General features: G+C 39.3%; 1 pseudogene; it reads right to left on the reverse strand.

Annotated features, from left to right (window-relative positions):
* Positions 1–6059: 6059 nt before the first annotated feature.
* On the reverse strand, positions 6060–7495 carry LOC102811098 (annotated as a pseudogene).
* Positions 7496–11917: the final 4422 nt, after the last annotated feature.

Consider the following 11917-nt stretch of genomic DNA (forward strand, 5'->3'; position numbering starts at 1 on the left):
GAGTGCTCCTTGGAGGCCAGGATGGCTAAGCTTCGTCTATCATACTTTGGACATATTGTCAGGAGAGAACAGTCACTGGAGAAGGATGTCATGCTTGCTAAGATGGAGGGTCAGATAAAAAGAAGAAGACCCCCAATTAGATGGATCAGCCATGTGGCATCATTGATGGCGTCAAGTGTGGCAGCGGTGGTGGGGTTGGCCCATGATCGGACATTGTTTCATTCTGCTATGCATGGGGTCTCTATGAGTCAGTTCTGACTCAATGGCATCTGACAACAACAACAACAAATATATGTTTTTGTTGTGAATTGAGTGATAGCTTACATGGGAGAACATCACCTTTAGAGTCATCTGATTGTATTTCATTTAATTGCAATGATTTCAATCCCCTCCATGCATCATCATTCAACAACATTTGCTTCCAATCCCTCTGTCTTTTTTTGCGGGGGATGTACATGGAAGCACTCAGAAATACATAACAATTTAAACAACCAAAGGGTATACTCTGCACACCAACCTTCTGGCCACCAGCACACAGCCCCTCTCCATCCTTGAGTCTAGAGTCCCCAGCCACTCCGTCCCTCCGTGGCATCATCTCTGCCTCCATCTCTGGCATTGCTGCTTCTCTGGATAGGGTCCCGCACTCTGCTTGCAGCTTCATTATTATTCTTCAAGGTAGCATAATATTCCACTATGTGTATGTACCAAAGTTTATTTATCCTTTATTCCATTGATGGACACTTAGGCTGTCTCCATCTTTTTGCTATTGTGAATATAGCTGAGATAAAAATTGATGTTCATATAACTACTCTTTTTCTGGCTTGCATTTCTTGTGCATATATACCAAGTAGAGGAATTGCTAGGTCATAAGTTATTTCTATTTCTGACTTTCTGAGGAAGCACCATATGATTTTCCAGAGAGGCTGAACAATTTAACAGTCCTACCAGCAGTGTAGTTGGGTCCCAGTGTCTCTACATCCTCACTAGCATTTATTGTTTTCTGCTTTTTTGAACTTTGCTGTTATTGCTGGTGAGAAATATCTTATTGTTGTTTTGATTTGCATCGACTCAATGGCACTTAATACCACCACCACCAACAATGACTAATGGGAAGTCCTGTTGTCGTGCTGTGGGTTAATGTTCTGGACTGCGAATCACTTTGAGCCTCAAGGTCAGCAGTTCAAACTCACTAGCTGCTCCTTGGAAACCCAAACAGGGTTGCTATGGGTTGGAATTGATTCAGCACTCAACAACAACAATGATGGCTAATGGTCATGAAAAATACTTCATATTTGTTGGATATCTGAATGTCTTCCTTGGTGAAGTGTCTGTTCATGTTCTGTGCCCATTTTTAAATTGGGTGATTTGTTGTTTTCTTATAGATGTGTTGTAGTTTCCTATAGATCTTAGAGATTAGTCCCTTGTCTGACATGTCGTTACAAAAATTTTTTTCCCATTCTTTGGGCTCCCTTTTTACTGGTTTGGTGAAATCTTTTGATGAATATAAGTTTCTAATTTTTAGTATGTCCTAATCATCTATTTTGTCTTCTTTTGTTTGTGCAATTCTTGCAATGTTTGATAATTTACGTGTGCCCTGTACTGGTTGTTGTTGTTAGGTACCATTGAGTCGGTACCGATCCATAGCGACCTTATGCACAGCATAATGAAACACTGCCTGATCCTGGGCCAACCTCACTACTGTTGACATGCTTGAGTCACTTGGCCATCCATCTCATTGGGGTAGTCCTCTTTTTCTCTGACCCTCCACCTTACGAAACATGATATCCTTCTTCAGTGACCAGTCCCTCCTGACAATATGTCCAAAGTATGGGATACAAAGTTTGGCCATCTTGGCCTCCAAGGAGCACTCTGGCTGCACTTCTTCTAAAATGGATCTATTGGTTCTTTTGGCAGCCCATGGCACTTTCAATATTCTCCTACAACACCATAACTCAAAAGCATCAGTTCTTCTACCGTCTTTCTTATTGACTGTCCAGCTTTCACTTGCATGTGAGATTATTGAAAATACCATGGCTTAAATTTGTCCATATTTTTTCATTGTTGACCTTTATAATTCTGGGATTTACATTTAGGTCTTTAATCCATGTTGAGTTGTTTTTTGTACATGGTGTGAGATAAAGGTCTTGTTTCATTCTTTTGCATATCGATTTCCAGTTTTGCCAGCACCATCTGTTGAAGTGACTATTTTCTCCCCATTTAGTGTACTTGGCCCTTTGTCAAAGATCAGTTGGTTGTATGTGGATGGGTTAGTTTCTGGTTTCTCAATTCTGTTCCATTGATGTATGCATCTTTCAACATACCAGTACCTAGCTATTTTGACCACTGTAGCTATGTAGTAATTTTGAAATAAGGGATTGAGAGGCCTCCATCTTTGTTCTTCTTAAGCAGTCCTTTGCTTATCTGGGAACTCTTTCCTTTTCATATAAATAAATTTTTATATGAAATGAATTTTTCCACTGCTTTAAATAATGTCATTGGAATCTGGATTGGGAAGAGCAAGACTTTTAATACAGAGCAAGTCTTTTTTCAAATAATGTCACATTCATAGGTATAAGGAGTGAGAAATTCAATGCATATTTATAAAGAACACAACCAAACCCATAACAAGTTATAACTATTGATAGTAGAGAAATGTGTTGGACATTTTAATAGGAAATAATCTTTAAACCTATGGGAATGGATTCTGTCTTGAACTTGAGACACTGGAACAAGCAATTGATTACCTAGATAGGTGATTGTTGATTGATTCTGCCCACCTGGGCACAAGCTTTCTCTAAAAATATAGCTTCAAAAACTAGTATGACCAATTATTTTGCATTTGTTGTTGTTGTTGTTGTTAAGTGCCGTCGAGTTGGTTCCGACCCTTAGCGACCGTGAACAGGGTTTCCGAGGCTGTAAATCTTTATGGGGGCAGAAAGCCTCATCTTTCTCCCACGGAGCAGCTGGTAGTTTCGAACTGCTGACCTTGTGGCTCGCAGCCCGATTCGTAACCACTACGCTACCAGAGCTCCTGGTAGATTAGTGTGTATCAAACATATAATTAATTAACACTTTATGTGATCATCACAGTGACTACTTGAAGTTGTTATTATCTGTGTTTTATAAACAGAGACTTTGCTGTTGAGGTAAGTCAAGTATTTGCCCAAGGTAACACAGCAAATAAGTTGTGGTCTGAATCACGTTCTGAATGATTCCTGATCTATGATCTTTCCATGTCACTACTCTGCTTATGGGAGTGTGGTAGCTCCGTATGATAAGCACAGGACCACGGACCACAAGGTGGCAGTTCAAGCCTACCAGTCACTCTGTGGGAGAAAGATGAGGCTTTCTGCTCCCACAAGGTATTTAAACTTCAGAAACTCTATACAGGGTTGTTATGAGTTGAAACTGGCTCGATAGTACTTAACAACAACAACAAAACTCTGCTTATGGGGTCCTGCTATAGCATTGTAGAATGAACGTTAACCTGCTAACCAGAAGGTCAGTGGTTCAAACCCACCAGCTGCTCCTTATAAACCCAATACAGGGATCTTATGAGTTCGAACCAACTCGATGGCAGTTAACAACATCAACAACTCTGCTTATGTCTTCTATAATTGGCACTTAATGAATGTTCATTCAAATGAGCGTACCCTTGACTTATTCCATTTGAAATCTCAAATATTCAGATTTAAAGATAATCATTATCAGCAACTACTGAAGATTCATCTATTGAGTATTCCTCTAATGTTCATAATCCACTGCTGAGAATCTAGATTCCATGCAATTTCTTTCCTATCTGTGAATGCCATTCATTAAATGTGTGATACTTTTCATATTAATAAATTTAGAAAGCAGAAACAAATTCCCTTTTCAGACCATGTTCAGATAATAGGTTTATTGTGAACACACACCATGGTTCTTGCTATAGAAGAATTTGCAGTTCACTTGGAGGCATTTATAAACATATATTGCAGAGGTATAAATGATATATCCAAGTTAAGAGTGCAGATAAAACAGACTGCCAGAGTGCAACATAGGGAGAGTCTGAAGGAGATTGATTGGAGTGGATTCTTTAATGGAAATGCCACCTAAGCTGTATCTGAAAAATGGGAACGCCTTTAATCAATGTGGAAGAAAAAGAGTATGATGATAAGAAATATCAGAAGACAATGAACTCTCCCTGTTGTTAACATTTGCATTTGCTGGGGAGTTTCTTACAATTTCTGTTTAATATTGGTTGCAGATTTGACCAAAAAGGACTTTTAGATGGCCACCCTTTGTTCCTCAACTTCTCTCTGGTGTTAAAAAAATAAACCTTTGATAAGTGATTTATAAAAAGGTGACATGTTCCTGAGCCCCATCCAGAACCTTCCGAGGTGGGACATTCCCACTAGAAAGGACAATCAGACCAGCCTAGAACAGCTAGAGCAACAGGGAAAAAGCAAAAATAAAAATGGAAGTCTGATTGGCTACTACAAGAACAAGCAAGTTGTTCACTGGGGAGCCATCAAGGCAAGCAATTAAGTTCTTTTAGGACAAACCCCTCTCTAAGATTGAAACTCAAAGGGATCACATAAGCAGGCATATAAGCTTTTTAAAATTATTATTATTAAGACATCTTTTATTTCTAAAATTACATTATAATGCCAATTAAGTCACTCAATTTAAAATTCTAGAATTAGTCAGTCATTTAATTAAAATTTATTAAGCACCTAGGAAACAGAAATAAAAATCATGGTCCATATAAAAGTGTACTTATTATCATAGCCTCTGTCAATATGTAAGACTTTCTCCCTTTATCTGCTTAAAAAAAAAAGCAATTTATTGGTAAATCATATTTACAATCAAAATAAGTTTCCCAAGAATAAACTTATAAAAATAGTTTAAGCCTCTCAATAAAACTTCAACATCATATTTTCAAACACACCAAGAAGATAATCAATGCAATTCAGTATGTTTTAATCCATGATGAAACTTGCTCCAGATTCATTATTGTTGCTATGTGCTGTTGAATCAGTTCTGACTCATAATGACCCTGTATAGGGTTTCCAATAGCAGCTGGTATGTTTGAACTACTGACCTTGCAGTTAGCAGTCCAGTGTTTATTCTACAGACCATACAAGGGCTCCAGGTCTATTATTGTTGTTATTAAGTGCTGTCGAGATAGTTCCAACTCATAGAGACCCTCTATAGGTTTTCTGAGGAATGGCTGGTGAACTTGAACTACCGACATTGTGGTGCAAACCAACCTTGCAGTTCAGTTCATTATCCCACAGCTTCACACCAGGATTCCACAGAACTATTATTAAATCTATATATATTGTTTAAGTGGGCAGATAGGTGATGGGAAAGTAAGGACTGAATTACTTTCAGTAACTACTGAAAAAGTAGTCTGGAATAGGCAATTCAGAGGTGGCGTAGGCCCTTTCAGGAACCTGATGCATGAGACTGGGAGAGCAACAAACATGCAAAGCAGTGTGGTTGTTCACCATGTTTAAGCAGGACAGCACCTTCTTTGAGGTGCATAGTCCTGCTTCAGACTGTGCTCAAAATCTAAGACTTAGACATTTCATTGCTATGCAATACATACACTACTGTAAGAGGGAGACTGATTAAGTTTCTGGCAAGACTTTATCTCATAATTTTTCCAATTCTGGCTATCTTTCTGGTTCACCAAAATCTTACAAATTCATATCTGTTCAGTGACACTTAAAGGCGTAGTTAGGAACAGAACTCAACTGTAACCCAGGGATTAAAAACTAGGTATCTCCCCTACCAAGTATATATCAACTTATAACTGAAGAAATGCAATTTAGTATTTACAGTTTCTTTCTTTCTTTCTTCCTTCCTTCCTTCCTTTCTTTCTTTCTTTCTTTCTTTCTTTCTTTCTTTCTTTCTTTCTTTCTTTCTTTCTTTCTTTCTTTCTTTCTTCATTCCTTTCTCTCGCTCTCTCTCTTTCAAGTGGATCCATAATCACTTTAAAATTAAAAACAAAAGCAAAAATTTGCAATATAATAGTTTAGACATGTACATTTCTCTGGGAATAAATACATTTCCTAATAGTAAGTTCCAAAATGAGAAGAATTACTATCTCCAGGATAGGGTGGTGGAGGTAGAGGTGGAGGGGGTGGAGGGGGAGTGGTGGGGGTATGGAGTATGGTAAATTTAGTAATGGAGGAGGTCCTACATTAGGTGCAGGCCAACCCATGTTTACAGGTGGAGGTGGTGGTGGAGGAAGTGGAAAATTATGCATCCCAAACACTGGAGGAGGAAAGGGATACTGTGGCATCATATTACTCTCTTGCCCCTGAGGTGGAAACCCAGTGTCTCAGGCAAGGGTCTGAGCTATTAAACTGTTGAGGAGGGGGTCTTTTGTGACAAGGTCGAGGATATCTACCCCAAGAAAATCCTCGTATGAATTCTCTGTTGCGGTACCCCTTTGAATAGTCTGAAGCAGAAGTATGAGCATTCCAATTCTGATGTACTTCGGACAAATCTCCACCTGATTCATAAAATTCGGATTTGAGTTTCTTCCGGCCTTGATTCTGGAATTTTTTTTTCTCTGCTTGGCTTCAGTTTGTTTTTCATCATCCCTGAAATCCAAGGCTTCTAGTGGTGGCTCCTGATCATTTTTCCATGATGCATCTGATCCCCGTTCCTCTTAAAGTTTTTCTGTGAATCTTTATTGGGTGAAGTCTTTCATTGATGGAGCAAAATACATAGTGTCTTTTATTTTAATACCTTTACCTTCAATGTGCTCTGAAGAATTATATCGTAACACATAAAATGGATGTGCAACACGCCCAAATATCTCAAATATCTTTCCTGCAGCTTGCCGATCACTTCTAAAAATTACTGTGTCCTCATTAACTGGAGGTACGCTTGTCATAGATTCAATTATTACTAATTGTTCAATAATACTCAAAACCATTCCAAGATGCTTTAATTGTATATCTTCTGAAAGAATAATAGTGAGTTCTTCAACAGAAGGTAGTTCATCAAGAAGTAACTCATCTTTTGTTTTAAGAGGAAAACTCTTACTCTCCTTCTCAACTTGTAAACTATCTTCTCCATCTGACAACACTAGAGGAAGTGACATTAGAGAGGAAGAGGAAGATGAGGATGAGGATGAGGAGGAACTTGAAGTATCTGAATCTGTTTCACTGTCCGAGTTCGAATCCGAATCTGAGGTCTCCAAGCACTCTGGGGTCGGTGCCGATTCTGCGGGGGCCAAACCCATGACGCAGGTCCCGCTCCGTGGCTATTCTGGAGGGGACTGAAGGGCTAGGCTCCTGCCGGCAGCAGCACTCACTGGGGGTTGGGCTGCATGCCCAGTGTCCCGGGACACCTCACCCAGCTGAGGCGACAGCTGTGGCTCTGGTTCTGGAGCAGAGTCCAGACGCAGAGCTTCCATGCCTTCTCCAACCGCAAGGCCCGTGCCACTGAATTTCAGGGTCTCCAGCTGAGCTGCAGCGGCCTCCACTACCTCCATTATGTCGTGCCAGAATCGGACTTGAGCTCAAGTTTGGGGTCGCGGGTTAGCTCGCAGTTCGTTTGGGAAGCGGTTATAACCTAGGCAGTTGGTACAACAACGCCAGGTCCAATTCCCTGCGTTTCTAGGATAACAACACACGTAGACCCAGACATGTAAGCTTGCTGGTGACCACGTTGATCTCCTGGTGAGTGGAAGAGGGGGAAAGGCAGCAATGAAGAAATGGGCTAAGTTCAACCACATTCCATAGACTCCTGTTGACCTGGAGATGAGAGAGAGAAGAGGAAGGGCTGGTTGGTCCAAAGCGTGGTGAGACCTGGGGACTCCTGAGTCCTTGGACAAGAACATAGCCATGGAGGACTACAGCTGAGAGTGAAGAATCAAGCTGATACAAAGTGAGGGGAGATGCACAAGAATGCCCAACTTGCATATTACCCATTTGACCTAGCCTTGATGGCTTGATAATTAGAACTCAGCTAGAGGAAGATAGAAAATAGAATTTGATGAACTTGACCTTTATTTATGGTGGTGGTGTTCCGTGGAGTCGGTTCCAACTTATAGCGATGCTGAATACGGATTCTGAGGCTGTAAATCTTTATGGAGCAGAAAGCCTCATCTTTCTCCTGTGGACCCGCTGGTAGTTTCGAACTGCTGACCATGAGGATAGCAGCTGGACTCATAACCACTACGCAACCAGAGCTCCTTACTTATGGATGCAGTAGCTCAAAATACCAACAGAGAGAGAAGGAGTCTTCACATCAAGTATCAATCCTATCCCTTCTGTATACACAGTAGATAGGGATGGACAACTTAGAATTGGCTACCTAAAAAGTGTGGAGGAATATAGAGTCCCCACTGAATAATAGTTTTCATCTTGTCTAGACGGGTCTGGTGAAAAGAGATGGGGATAAGATTCTTATGATTCAATAGAAAGTAATTGTTATCATGACTAATTAAGAATGTCACAACTATAAAGGTCGAAGAAGTTTGTAACAAAAACAGGGGAGTAGTTAATCTTACATTCCAGAAACAGATGAGCACAAGTGGAATGTGGAACCTTATCCAGAGAAGCAGTGACACCAGAGTTGGAGACAGAGATCAGGACATGGAGAGAGAGCAGCTGAGGACTCTAGACTCATGGAAAGAGAAAGACTGAGTGCTGGCAGCCAGGAGACAGGCTTATAGAATGTGCCCTTTGGTTTTTTAAATGATTATCTATTCCGGAGTGTTTTTGTGTATATCTCCCCAAAATAAAGAAAAACAGAGGGGGAAAAAAAAGGGGGGTGGTTTAAGCATTTTTGAAGCCTGTGAAACTCACAATTTCAGAAACTGTAGAGTTAAATCCTATGACCACTTGACAGAGGATGTTGCACAGTGAGTGTTAACAGTAACACATTAGGAGCCCTGGTGTCACAATGGTTAAACACTTAGTTGTTAACCAAAAAGTTGGCTGTTTGAACCCACTCAAAAGCTCCACAGGTGAAAAGAGCTGGAGATCTGTTCCCATGAATATTACAGCCTAGAACATCCTATGGAGCAGTTCTGCTTTGTCATGTGGGATCACCACGAACCTCAAACTGACTTGATGGCACTAACAATGTCTATAATGTAGTAATATAAAGAGAACCAAAGATCACTCTAAGTTACAACTGTTAAAAGGATGCAGTATTACATATATATAGTCAACTATTAGCTTTATTCCAAACATCTATATGACCCTGTGAAAATATATTAACTTGATTAACCTGGCTATAAACTGTTAAATTGAGTTACTCCAGCATGTATGGTTTCGCACTAAGTACATTATTTGCAAAATATGCAACAATTTGCCTAACTCTTCTTAACAAATAATAGCACTTAAAATGGTTCAGTAACAATAGAATACATTTTTACAAATTTACTGAGGTATTTAGAACAGGCAAGATGACACATGTATATGTAACCAGATTTAGTGAATATACTTGATATGACTCTTAGAAAGATTTTAATATGAAAAACAATAGCCTAAAATAGCTTATTGCTTGATAACTACACCAGTGAAGTAGATTTTACTGGTAAAAATGACTTAAACATTTATTTAACATATTTATTACCTATTATGAGGAATGTGAATAAGTTATTCATTGCTCAGTAAATGCACTGCCATCAGGATATTCAGATTCATAGTGACCGTATAGGAGCACAGAACGTTTCAGGGTTTCCAAGTTGTAATTCTTTACAGAAGTAAAGTGCAGCATCTTTTTCCCATTGAGAGGCTGGTGGGTTCAAACAACCAAGTGCTTAATGAAGTGAAAAACCTGAAAGTCAAAACTTTAAAATGGAAATGCTTAGACAAAGTGATTGTGGTAAAACTGATTATTAAGTGACATCAAGTCAAATTGATTTCAACTCATAGTGACACTGTGTGGGTAACTGAGGAGTGGCTGGTAGGTTTCAATCATAAGGAGGTGCGTTCAAGCCTACCTTGTGGTGTAAAGCTTATACAACTGCGCCACACCAGGACTCTGGGTTAATTTATAGTCTTGTATTAATCCTCTTAAAGACACTTTGTTTTATTAAACAGTATTGTATTTTATAATCCATTTTCTAGCTATCCAAATGCCTGAAATATTCACTAAAATGTTAATGTTTTCTATATAAAAGTTTTGCCTCTATCCTCTATCCACAGATGTATTTGCTATATCTGTTGTTGCCTAGCCTCAAACAAATGAATTATAGTACATCTACAAGGTTTCCCTCTTTTTTTTCCCTCTGTTTTAAATGAATTGTCTTCTATTGGGTAGGAGACTGTAGGATATAATGTGTTTTGCTACTGATAATAGGGAAGTGTTCGTGTGAGTTCTAGGATCTACTATTTGAGTCCAGTATTTCTGAACATTAATCTCATGACATGCTTCTCACTATGTGGGTTCCATGATCATTTAAGTTTCGGAAATGTTCTTCATTTGGAAATTTGGAATGTATAGTAATGTATGCACAAGTGATAAGTCTGTGGCAGAGAAATCATTTTCAATTTGCTTAACTCAGTATTTCCTAAAGTTATCTGACACAAACAGTCCCTGTGTTCCTCCTCCTTATTCCCTCTCTTCCCCTACCCTGAAAAAATACCTTTTACATTCCAATATCAGTCAGAACATAGTTAAGGAAATGGGAAACCAAACCAGTGATGTTATGTTATGAAATATAAGAAATTGGCAGAGGGAATCGTGGGGCACTCAGAGTGGACATTTTAAACATGAGGGATATTATGGGCTCTGCTAAGTTGTTCCAGTCACTGAACTGGCAGGAACAGGCCAAGTTTCAGAAGCAAGTGGGGCACAAGGCCACTCTGTGCATGACCTAGCAAAAAAAGACAGTCCTGGATTAGGTATGTGGGCCAGATACCTTGAGGCCTTTTGGAATCTTAACTCAAGGCACATTTCTCCCACTTTGTAATTATTGTTGTTAAGTGCCTTGGAGTTTGTTCTGATTCATAGCAACCCTATACAGGGTTTCCCAGGAGGCTGGTGAGTTTGAACCACTGACCTTGTGGTTATCAGTTCTGTGCTTATCCTACAGTGCCACACCAGAAACTATTTAAACGATTGGCTCTATTATAAGACTCTAATTGCCCAGAAGTAAAATACTAGAAATAGCAAAGGTTATGCTTCTGTGAGGCATTCTGGTGTGACGCTGTAGGATCAGCACTGGACTTAGAACCACAAGGTCTGCAGTTCAAATCCATCAGCTGCTCCTGGAAACCCTCTATAGGGTTGATATGAGTTGGGACCGATTTGATGGCACTTAACAAAAAAATATGCCTTTGTGGGGAGTCCTGGTGTGGCGCTATAGAATAAGCATTGGACTACTAACCACAAGGTCAGCAGTTCACACCCATCAGCTGCTCCTGGGAAACCCTATTCAAGGTCACTATGAATTGGGACCGACTGAACAGCAGTTAACCACAACAACATGCCTCTGTGGTGTTTGAACCTAATGATGTTACTAAGAAAATTACTGAAACAATGAACAACTACCTTTCTGGTGAAAGATTCTTGTGATTTTATGGCATCTGAAAAAGTACATGAAAGACATTTCAGACTGAATGAAACATTTTCAAAGCTATCATATCAGTCTTAAAACCAAATAACAAGAAGCAGACGATGACAGAAAAACTATGGATAGAGAAGCAATTTAGAAACAAAGAAATATTACTCAGGAAGAAGATAGCTAAAAGAAAAGAAATGTTTTAAACACTGATTATCACAACTCTATGAATAGTCAGGTTTTACCTATGATGAAGTAAAAAACTAGGACTTTTGAGAAGCTGAGTAGCCATGGTTTCACAATAGTTTGTATCCTTTTGCTTTTGAAGAGGCAAAAAAATAAATGACACTCATGAAGATAATGAAATCATTTTCAAATAGCCTGTAGTGTAGAATT

Source organism: Chrysochloris asiatica, unplaced genomic scaffold (genome assembly GCF_000296735.1).
Source record: "Chrysochloris asiatica unplaced genomic scaffold, ChrAsi1.0 scaffold00362, whole genome shotgun sequence".
In the NCBI taxonomy this organism is placed as follows: Eukaryota; Metazoa; Chordata; class Mammalia; order Afrosoricida; family Chrysochloridae; genus Chrysochloris; species Chrysochloris asiatica.